The sequence below is a fragment of the Rousettus aegyptiacus genome, unplaced genomic scaffold, assembly GCF_014176215.1.
Source record: "Rousettus aegyptiacus isolate mRouAeg1 unplaced genomic scaffold, mRouAeg1.p scaffold_m13_p_6, whole genome shotgun sequence".
Taxonomy (NCBI): Eukaryota; Metazoa; Chordata; class Mammalia; order Chiroptera; family Pteropodidae; genus Rousettus; species Rousettus aegyptiacus.
This window is the reverse complement of record NW_023416309.1, coordinates 100728094-100740252: the sequence shown is the minus strand read 5'-3', so window position 1 is coordinate 100740252 and position 12159 is coordinate 100728094.

Here is a 12159-nt window from a genome sequence, read left to right as displayed (position 1 = left end):
GCCAGGCAGAGATGGGTGATGGGAGACACACTAGGAGAGAGGAGAGACCCAGAGAAAGCCTGGGCTAGGCCTTGGAGGAAGGGGTGAGAGCGATGCAGGCTAAGGGAAGAGCTTGAGTTGAGGGTGAGGCTCGGGTAGGGGACAAATAGGAGTCTGGGTAGGGAAGGAGAAGCAGGGCTGAGGAATTGTTTAGCAGTGGTATTAAGCCAGGTGCTAGAGAGGGTCTAGACAATGGTTAACACTCCTGCTGAGAATTGGGACTGTTCTGCACATCGGTGACATTTGTGCATTTTTTCCTTCTTGTGTATCCTGAGGCAAGGGAGTATGGTTTATGCTACTATTGATAAAGCACACACATGTACACATGAAATGTTAGGCAGATCAATAAGTGAACCTATTTGTCACAACTACACAAAACCAGATTGAAAAAACTAGAGCAACTGAAACAAATCAGCTGTCTGTATCGGTAGGTTTCATGTTCACTAGGTTCAACCAGCTGGGGATCAAAAATCTTTGAAAAAAAGTTACATAGTTGCTGACATGTACTATGTAGTTAGGCCTATGATGGTTGGGTCTGTCCTGAACATGTATTATTATTATTCCCTAAACAATACTATTTTACAACTATTCACATAGCATTTACATTGTATTAGGTATTATATATAATCTACAGATGGTTTAAAGTATACAGTATGATGTGCATAGGTTATTTACATACTACTACTATGCCTTTTTATAAGAGACTTGAGCATCCATGGATGGTTCTGGAACCAATTCCCTGCTGATATCAAGAGATGACTGCATCACAAAATCCTTACAGGAGTGATTTTCTCAGCATGGACAGTTGGCAGTGCATGGAGACATTCTGAGTTGTCACAAATGGGGGAAAGTGCTATAAGCATCTAATGGGCAGAGGTCAAGGATGCAGCTAAATGTCCTATAAAGCACAGGACAGAGCCCACGAAGAAGATTATTCTGCCCCAAATGTTAATAGTGCTGAGGCTGAGAAACCCTCTTTAAAGTATCATAAACTTTTTCCATGAAAGAGCTCAAAGTTTTCCTCACACAGAGCCTCTTTTCTCTTATTTTATATATTTTAAATAAATGTTGTCATCTGACTTACAGCATCAGTAGATTATAGAAAGATCAGGGGATATGCGTGTGCTGAAGTTTCTAGAAGCAGTCACTTTGAGTTTAGCAAGGATTAAAAGCGTTCAATAGGAAAAATTGCAAAAAGCAGACTGAAGAACTTAGAAGCCTGACATCCTACAGATGTTGAGTGTAGGGACAAACAGTCTGGATGACTCGGTGGGCTGTATGGGCATCACTCTTAAAGGGTAGTAATTAGTAGTCAAAGATAGGAGCCTGAGCAGTCAGAAAAATTTGAATTGTACGTTGTTACTTTGATTGCTATGGCAAAGAAATGTTAAATATATTTACTAAACGGCTTATCAAAATGGATGCAGTGAACCTCCACTTCAGTGGAGGGGGTACAGGTCCTCTGAGGACTGCAGAACCTCTCCAGTATTCTTCAGGAAACACTCCAGTGTCCTTATACCCTCTAATTCAGGAATCTCTGTCCCTTTGCCTTTTGCTTTTAAGGAGGGAGGATCATTTTGTAAACAGGGAAGACAGAAGAGAAGCAAATTCCCAGAGTCACACAGAGATTTGACATCCAAGGGTATATCCCCATTCGCCCTATTTCCTGAGCCCTCCCGGCCCCTTTGGCCAGCCAGGTCTTGTGATTATTAATTTTGATAGAATCAATTGACTGTAAATGTGAAGGTTTATTTCTGGACTCTCAATTTTATTCCATTGATCTATATGTCTGTCCTTATGCCAGTACCACTCTGTCTCAATTACTGTAGCTTTGTAGCAAGTTTTGAAATCGGGAGAAGTTAGAGTCCTCCAACTTCTGTTTCAAGATTGTTTTGAATTTCCTCAAATTTCTATATGAATTTTAGGATTAGTTCCTACAAAGAAGACAGCTGTGATTTTGCTAGGGAATGCACCAAGTCTGTAGATCAATTTGGGGTGTATTACCACTGAAACAATATTAAGTCTTCTTATTCATGAACATGGGATGTCTTTCCATTTATTAGATTCTTTTTCGACAGTTGCCAAGTATTCCACACTATAGTGTTCCAGAGTTTACTTGATCAGTCTCATTTGATGGACTTTTGCATGTTTTCAATTTTTTAGTTATAAATAACTATGCAATGAATATTTGCGAACATGTCTCTGAGTGCATATGTGGGGGTTAAATTCCTAAAAGTAATATTGCTGGGTAAAGGGGAAGCACATTTGAAATGATAATGCCAAATTGCCTTAAAATTTTTCCAATTTACATTCCCAGTTACAGTATTTGGGACCTCTTATTTCCCACATACTCACCAACATTAGATATGCAGTTTAATTTTTTTTTTGTCAGTCTTATGACAGAAGATATTTCCCTTTTTTTTTTAATCTGCATCTCTTTGAACTTTAGGAAAGCTAAGTAATTCGTGCATACACTTATTCTGCACACAAATTTCTTCTGTGAATTATCCGTTCTTATCTGTATAAGTCAAGGTTCTCCAGAGAAACAGAACCAATTGCTGTGTATATAGAAAGAGATTTATTAAAAGAAATTGACTCACATGATTATGGAAGCTAGCAAGTCTAAAACCTGCAGTATGAGGCAGCAGGCTGGAGACTCAGAGTAGATGGTGCAGATGAAGTCCAAAGAATTCACTGGGGAATTTCCTCTTGCTTGGAAAGGCCAGTCTTTCTGTCCTATTCAGGCCTTCATCTAATTGGAGATGGCTTACCCACGTCATGGGGCAATTTGCTTTAGCCAAAATTCACTGATTTAAATGTTAATCTTATCCAAAAATACCCACCAAGTTGACAGAGAAAACTATCTCATTTTCCTTTGTTTATTTTTTTTATAGTGTTTGTATTTTTCTTGTTGAACTGTGGGAGCTTTTTACATATCCTGGATATTACGTATGTTGTAGATATTTCCTCTCAATCTGTCATATCTCTTTTATCTTTGTTTACGATAACTTTCGTGGTCAGAAGTTGTGGTGTTATTGTTATGTCATCTGAAATCTAGCAATCTCTCCTTTGTGACTTCTGCCATTCCCACTCTCCCTTGCTTAAGCAGTTATAAATGTGCTCTTCCTGGTCCATTTCTATTCCTGCTGCAGCTCCAGTTGGACTGGACCTCAGATGCCAGCCCTGTGCTGGATTGAGGCACCACAAGTGACAGCAGGTCCCATTCAGGAGCTTGGCATGGAGAGGCCCCTTTGGTTAAGAGGTTCCTCCAGGTGAACTCGGGGATGCTTTCAGAGGATTGGAGAGCTCTCCTTTCTCTTCCTCCTTCCACTTCTCTAAGCCTCTTTCTGTTTCTTCCAACTACCCGGTTGGGGTTTTCCTCAGAGTTACTGTTTTGCCCCCACAGAAGAGTCTGCACAGCTTCCCCAAAGTGGGCGCCCTCCCCCTCTGAGATCTTGAGCTGCCAGGTAAAATATGAGATGCCCAGTTAAATTAGAATTTCAGATTAGAAACTAATTTTTTTTTTTGCTGTAAGTATGTCCCATGCAATATTTGAGACATACTTAGATTTAAAAATTATTCATTGTATATCTCAAATTCGAATTTAACTGGGTTTCTTTCTTTCTTTTCTCTTTCTTTCTTTCTTTCTTTCTTTCTTTCTTTCTTTCTTTCTTTCTTTCTTTCTTCTTTCTTTCTTTTCTTCTTGTTTTGTGTTCCTATTTTGCTAAGTCTAGTGCCTCTGAAGACTAAGATTGGAGTGAAGGCACAAGAACAGCCTCCCCCTCCCACGTACCTACTCCTTCCCCTTCCTGCCTGAGTCACTTTGGGGTGAGCAATTGTTGCCCCAGTCTTGAGGCTCCTGTCCTCATCATTGGGCACCTGACTAATGCCTGTGGGACTTGACTAGGCGCTCCAGGCTGTCTGGGTAGGTGTGGGGGAGGGGAATTAGGAACAGGCCAGTGTCCCTGCCAGAGGCTGTGGCGGGATATTTGGCAACAGAAGTGCTAGTCAAGTCAGGAGACCTGGGTTCCTGTGCCAACATAGGCCATGAGCTTGTCCAGTAGGAGGCCTCCTTCCTCCTTGTCATTTTCTTAATCAGTTAGTATTTTTACCAAAGTGTAACATGCAAAGAAATTTTAGTCAAATTACAACGCAGAGCAGCACTCTTGCTCTCTCTCTTTTCCTTCTCCAGACATTCACTCTTAAACCCTTTAACAGTTTCTTCTGCGAGTTTCCCTTGCCTCTCTAAATCAGTGTGCATATGAGAATATTTGATTTGCCTTTGGCCTCACTGCATTCATCTGGGCTGTGGTTTAGCACTGCCCTGCTCCCTGTCCCCTGGGAGTCAGTCCACAGTGAGCTGAGGCTGCTCTACCTAGCCCTGGGGGCAGGATCACATCTCTGTGCGGGTAGAGTAATGCTGGATAGTATCTCTAAAGCCAGCTGTGGGGTGCAGGATGCAGGGCTGGGGTGGAAGGGGGGGTTGGGGGAAGTGGTGGTGAGAATGGGGAAGGGAAAGGCCTGTCTGAGAAACCTGGAAGGGGAATGGCTTACTTGGCTCTAGAGAGGCCCTGGCTGGAGGGGCCTTCAATGATGGCCTGGGGTTCTCGGCTCCAGTTCCCTGTTGGAATCACCTAAGGAATGTTTGTAGCTGCAGAGGGTCTGATGGGACCCCTCATCTAGCTGAACTCCCTTTTTATGCAATGAGAAACCTGGTGCTCAGTGAGGAAACCCCTCTCAGTCCCTCTTCCTCTTACAAGCTGTGTGACTTGACTGAACCTCCCTGCCTCAGTTTCCTGGTCTGTACACTGAGGACATTGACAATGAGGCCCTCCAATCCATGGAATGAGGTAATGCCTACGGAGCCCCCAGCACAGGGCCTGAGCTAAGTATGAGCTCACATAGGAAGCTGCCGCCATGGTGGCGATCTCCCCTCTCCAGCCCTCCCAGCACCACCACCCCCTTCCATCTTCCTCTAGGAGATTGCCCACTTGCCCCTCAGCCCACCTCATCCTTTCCTCCCTAGCCCTGGTCCACATGTCTCTCCCCCTAGAAACTCAACAGATCCCCCAGGTGGCTGCACCCTTTCCCATCCTGCTGGTCTGATGTCCAGAACTCTGTCTTCCTGGGGCAATTCGCACCCAGTCTACTTCAGACTCTGGAGCAGGGCACCCCTCAGACTAAAATCACCAGGATCCCTCAGCCAGACAAGGACAAAGGTGGCAGAAGAAGACTCGATCCCTCAGCGAGGGGATGGGGTGGGGGAAGACACGGTGTAGGATGGGTTGGGCTGACATCCCCCAGCCAGATGTGGGAGCATCTACCTCCTATAGGAGAGGGATGGTGCATTCTCGGGTCAAAGTTTTAGTTTCTTATATTTTGAGAGCCGTGGTTGATCTGAAGAAAAACTTCCAGGTGGGGGCAAACATTGATCCCAAGGAATACCCAGGAAGCCAGAGTGGCCTCTGGGATAGGCAGGTGGCAGGAGTTGGGAGTTGGCTCTTTGGTGGAAACCTGGACAATCTGAACAGCAGGACCAAGCCATTGCCTGCTGATCTCGAATTCCACCTCTGTCTCTTAGCTGGGTGACTTTGGCTTATTCTTTGACCCTAAATGCATTCGCTTATGAATTGGAGTAATTATAATGACCTACCAGGGCATTCAGGAAGATTGACTATGCTAACACGTCTATGTAAAGCTCCAGGTACACAGTTGTTCCTCAATAAACTGTCATGTCCTTCTCTATCACTCCTATGTTTAAAAGAATGTTGAGAGCCAAACAACATTTACTCAGAACTAAGAAATTCATTTTTCTATTAAAATTTATGAAATCAATGATATAAAGTCTGACCTCTCTAGAGTGAAACAAAGAAAACCCAGCCAAACCCAAGACAGGGGCTCAGGTCCTGCAAACCCCTCCCAAGCTCCTCCTGGGCCCCTACAAAAGGACACCCTGTCCCTCCTGGAAGGGGGTGGCCACTGGTCCTGGAAGGCTTGGGAGGGGAGGGACCCCATTAATGATACAGCCAGTGTCATGCCTCCTGGTGGGTACCCTTCCCCACCCTGTGGCTTTTTCTGAATTTGAGAATCCCTGGGGACAGCTGTGCCCCTGAATGGTTTGCTGCATTGCTGGTGGACTCCAGGAGTTGGAGCCCAGCTTTTGTCAAGGGCAGCAAGTGGACAGGTTGGGTCATGGAAAGGGAAGGACAGTTTAGATTGTGAGCACTGTTTTCTAGTTGACCATTGGAGCTGGGATGTGAATATGCTTGAGACCTGGGTGGGGTGGGGTGATGAATCAGGATGATATTTTGAATACCTACTCTGTACACATCACCGAGTTCTTATACCAACACTGCAGAGTATTATCTCCATTTCGTAGATGTCAGAGATGCTGAGGGTTTTGTCCACAGTCTCCTTGCTACTAAGCAGTGGTGTTGGTATCTGAATCCAAGTGGTTTAGACGCTAGTGCTTTTGCCCACCATGACAGGTTCCACTGAATGCTAACAACGATTCAGCCCAACCCTCCCTCCCAGCCCTTCCAGCCTGCCTGAGCTCCCCTGGCCATTTTTCAGACAGTCCCCCTATAGGTCAGGAGATTCCTGCTCCAAGTCACTTGGACAGGTCACTTAACTCCTTTGAGAGTCAGTTTCCTCATTTGTAAAATGGGTACATAGTAAACCCCACATGCCCTCTACACAGTCATGAAAGGTTCAAATAGGATGATGGCTGTGAAGAGACCTTGTAAACTGTCACATTGAAAATGGAAAGAATTCTTTTTAAGACATCAAAGGGTTCCTCTTGTTAATCTGATGATCTGTCTTTGAAGCACTAGGCCAGGGCCTAGGTGAAGAAACCGCCTTCCCCACACAGCTCAGAAGGGTCGGGTTAGAGTCATCTCCAGGAGTCCGAGGAGGAACAAAGAGGAGGCATCTGCGAGGAGGGTGGGAGGAGAGGAAATAGGATCAGGAATATTATTCTTTCCATTTTAAATATGAAGAAACAGAGGCCCAGAAAGGAGATGAAGTTGTCCTCTAACAAGTTAGCAGAGAAATCTATACTCATACACATTTCAGGGGGCTTTAATTTGGTCTCTTGTATTAGGATGATTGCTGGTATACTTGATTTCAATGTTTTTAAAAAGCAGGTCCTGCTAATGTTTATTGAGATTCACATTGTGCCAGGTTCTGTACTAAGCTCTCTTTTAATCTTTAACACAACCATGCCAGGTAGGTACAATTATTATCCCAGTCTTACAATGAAAGGAGTGAGACTCGGAGAGGCTAAACAACTGTACCGAGGCCATGTAGTTGAAAAGGTATGAAGCCAGAAACTGAATCCAGGTCTGGCCCAGAGCCTGTGTTTGTAATCATCACAATATTCTTTCAGTATAAGTTACTGCGACATCCGGCCTCTCGTCTGAGCACTTCCTTTCATCCCTGACTGCTTCACCCTACTGTGGACTAATCTCCAGCAATGTTCCCTGACACCCTAGTTCTTCCTTCCTCTAGGCCATCTCAGGGTCTCCCTATCACAGATGTCATCAATGCCTGCAGTTGTCTTATTTACTCATTTGTGTACGTCTCCTGCACTAGAAAATGTGAGCAGGGACATTATGTGGCTTATTCTCTGCTGTCTCTCAGTGCCTACAATAGTATTTGGCACACAATAAACACTCAAAAATTAAAAAAAAAAAAAAGGAAAAGAAAAACGAGAAACACTGTATAAATGAGAGAGAGAGAGACAGACAGAGAGAGAGAGAGAGAGAGAGAGAGAGAGAGAGAGAGAGACACACACACACAGGTCAAGCCTTTGGTCCAGGCCCAGCTGAGACAGCTCCTGCTCAGCATTTGGCCCATTGTGATCAGAGCTCAGCCTTGGCACAGCTGCACTGGTCAGGTTGGCCAACATACTCCAGGCAGCCTTGTTCAAACTGGGAAGCAGAACCTGCATCCCCCAGAGGCAAGGACATTACATGGGACTGGGTGGTGCTCAGTGAGCTCATGGTCCTTTCTAAGGTTCTCAACAGAATCAGATCCAAATCTTACTTTTGGTAATATACATGTTGTAACTCTCTTTTAATAAATTTTCAGAAATGAAATTGAGACACTACATAATTTTCCTATGCACAATGTTTTTAGAAATCTGTATAAAGTTCATATAGTAAGTATATAATACTTATATATCATATAAAGTAATATAGAAGAAAATAAAAAGAAAGTAATTTAGAAGAAAACAATACGTATTTTTGTATGTGAAATCCATGCTCAGCTCCATGAGAGACCAGAAGCTTGCGAACACACACAGATCACCGCGTTGGAAAATCAGAGCTGTAAATACGGACTCGCGCCCGAGTGTCGTGTTAGCAACTCAGCTCGCACGGGCCAGGTGGCCACAGGGACAAGATTTCCGAAAATTGCTCATGACCTTTGGTAACGTTCTAATGGAGACAAAGCTTAATCTTCCCTAGGATTGTATAGAAGTTTTATTCTTAGAAAATTCAATGTATTTTAAAACCATTCAAAAGAGATGTTGATGAAATAGAGCTCGCTTCCAGGTAGGGGAATGAGCGGATTTACTAAGTATGTAATTGTCCAGAAACAGGGGAAAGTTGAGAAGCGTACGGGACAATTCCTTGTTATGTCAGACTGTACTAAACGTTATAGGATATTTAGTATCTCTGTCCGGCCTTCTGTCAAATGCCAAAGGTCCGTAAACGACCTCATCAATTTCCAAAAATGTCCCCTAGGGGGCGGTAGCACTCTGGTCGAGAACACCGGCACTTTTCCAGCGTTTTGCTTTTTTAATTTAACTCTCTTTGAGATTGTTTTACATCACGATGTGGAGATCTGTATCCCTTTCAAGGCTGCGTGGTATTTGTCATAAGAAAGGACTGTCGTGCAGGTCCCTTCCATTACATTCTGCTGTTACAAACAAGGCTACGATGAAAGGCCGAGTTGGTGTCATTTCGCACGTGTGCTTAGCCAATGATGGGCGGAGAAATTCTTAGAAGTAGCCTGGCTGGGTCATGGGGTTTGGGCAATTGGAATTTTGATAGCTATGACCAAAACCTGCGTCCGCGGAGGTAGATTAAGCCACACTCCCTCAGAAGAGCAGGGGAGAGCCTGTTCCCAGAATATGAGAGTGGGGCTAGAGCGATTGGCAAAGGGGGTGGGAGAGAGGGGTGGGAGGTGGTGTCAATTCTGGAAAGCCTTAACCCCTGCCCCTCTGAGAGCCACCTCCTCAGACCAGACCTAGGGTCCCCTCCTAATAAAAGCTTAGGTGTCCAGTAACTCCCCAAGCTCCCTTCTCAGGCCCTGGGCAAAGAGAGGTAGGAAGGCCTGTTGCTAGGTAGGCTGATCCTGGCAACTACATTTATTTTATTTTTTTAACCTTCAAAAAAAGACAGCTTTGTTGCTCTTCTGACTCTATAAATAATACATACGTATTTCAGAGGGGGAAATCCCTTTCCCCGCCAACTTTTTGTTTTGAAAACTTTAAAAACTTCAGAAAAAGTGCAAGAATGGCACAATGAGCACCCATATACCCTTCACCTTGATTCATCGATTGTTCACATTTTGCTACATTGGTTTTCTCTCTCTCTCTCTCTTCTGAACCCTTTCGGACTAAGTTGCAGACATTCACCCCTACACACTTCAGTGTGCATTTCCTAAGAACAAGGACATTCTCCTACAAAACCACAGTATGGTTATCACATTCAAGAAATTTAATATCGATAAAGTAATGTCTACTGTACAGGCCTTATTCGATTTTCTCCAGTCGTCCCAATAAAATCCTCTACAACTCCCCCACACCTCCCCATCCTCAGGGTCCAATCAAAGACCTGCCTTGGCATTTGGCTATGAGCAGAGTTTAGATTTCTTCTCTTGGGATCGGCCGTCTGGAAGCCCCTGGCCCTGCCTCCAGGAAGGCAGCTCTAGGTGCGCATAGTGCTGGCCTTGAACACAGAGGTGTTGGTAAGGTCCACAGGAAAAACTTAAGCCCATAATTGTCTTCCTGGGTTCTGAGGACGCAAGCTGAAGAGGACACTGCCTCTGCCCCAGGGCCTGTCTTGGAAGAATTCAGCCTCACAGTAAACTATCTTGTGTTTATGTCACTCCCCCAGTGCTAGGCAAGGACTTGTCCATCAGTCCCCACCACAAACCCTAGGGCATGTACCATTTTCTCCCCTTTTACAGTTGAAAGGAATTTCTGTTTTTCCATTTGATCAGGAAGCCAATGATGGCCACGTAGGGCCATATGATGCCTTTGGAAGGACCATAGATACAATCATTGTGAACTGTGGCCGAGTCAGCCAGGACAGTGGCTGCCTCTTCCTCAGGCCTCTAGGCTTGCTCCTCTGGGCAGGCAGGTCTAGCCAGGGCTGCAGAGCTCCATGGGCATCTCAGCACTCCTGCTCCACCCTGCAGTGGCCATGATCATCCTTAGGATATACCTCCACCAGCTCCAGTGGTGCCTCATTGCCCACAAATAACCTCTCTCACTTGCCCAGACTGCTGCCACCACACTGGGCTTTGGTCACACCAACGATGTTTCCAAGATTCCTCAGCCTCACAGCATTTACCTGTGGGGGGAGGCAGGGACTGTGATCTGCTTGGCACCGAGTATCTGAGAGGGATCACAGAACTGCTTATCAGCTCTCCACATAGCTTTTACAGATGTGACTTTAGCCAAGAGTCTGTAAGTTAGGCAGGACAGGTGACATCATCCTTATTTTCAGATGAGGAAACTGAGGTGTAGCGACAAATCTCAAAGGCATCCTATTGCAAGAAGAAAACCAGAAATGAAGTGCAACCCCCTCAGTCTACTGTGGGGAAAACAGGCTCAGGGGTCACCAGGTTTGATTCCTAGCTCTGCTATTTTGCAACTGTGTGATCGTGGCTCTGAGAAGGAAAGGGTGCAAGGAGTTACAACGATCTGCTCCTGCATTTGAAGGCAGAGGTAGGACAGAAACAGAACCTGGTTGCCCGAAAGGCCCTTTCCAGAATTTTCTGTGCCACCGGTCCTGGGAGGCAATCAACAACAACAACAACAAGTCACTGAATACTTGCGACATGCCAGACAAGCGTCTAAGCACTTTACAGCTATTAACTCATTAAATCCTCACATAATTCTTGTAAGGCAAATATATTATTATCCCCAACAGGTCATTTTATAAATGGGGAAACTGAGATTTAGAGGTGTTAAGATACTTGCTAGATATTGCACAGCTGCTGCAGAAGGAGATTGGAGCCAGGTCCCTGCGTCTCACATGTTCTGATCTTGAAGCAGGTAAGTGATGTTCCCACCACACCCTGTATTTCTTGGAGTTCTTGGGGCCTGAGGCCTGAGTAAACTTTCACAGGTGAGCAAGTCACTGCAAAGAGCAGAGCACTGCGTTGAGGATGGAGTGGGTTGGGAGCTCCGCTGGACTCAGGCAGGTGAGGGTTTGAATCTTGGCTCTTTACTTTGAGTGACCTTGGTGAGATTTGACCTCCGTTTTCTCATTTGCAAAATGGGAGGTTGTATGGGGGAAATCTGGGTTCTGCTCCACACTAGTCATTACAGGCAAGGCCTTCAGTTACCTCCTCTGTAAAATGGGGAGGGTCATCTCTCAGCTGGTGGCTGTGAAACAGTTGGGATAAACTCTGAGGCTGTAAAGGACCTTAATAGAGGCTGGGTTTTCGCATTAACTAACAGTTTATAAAATGATTTTTTTGTCGTTTCAGATCCATTTTGAAGTGGGCAGCATATGGAAAGGACGCCTTTCCTCCAGCCCTTTAGACTAGCGGCCACTTCACTCGTCACAGATTGAACTCTCCCCGCCCCCAAATTCGGGCTGCCCAGAGGAGGGAAGTCGCAACGCCTTTTCTCAGGGAAAGTTGCTAGTTGGCCCCTTGAAATCCACGTGCTAACCCCGTGGGCGTCTGCTGGCTGGGTGGCTGCAAGTCCGGACGCAACCATTTCTGGGCGGGAAGGGGTGGGGAAGCTGGTGAAGCCAAAGTCGCGGCGTACCCTTCTTAAAGGCGTAGGCTCTCACTCCTTGTTAGCTTTACTGTTAAGAGAATCGAAGCAGCACCAAAGTTTTAAAGGCGAGGCAGGTGGTGGCGTCTCGGGTGCGG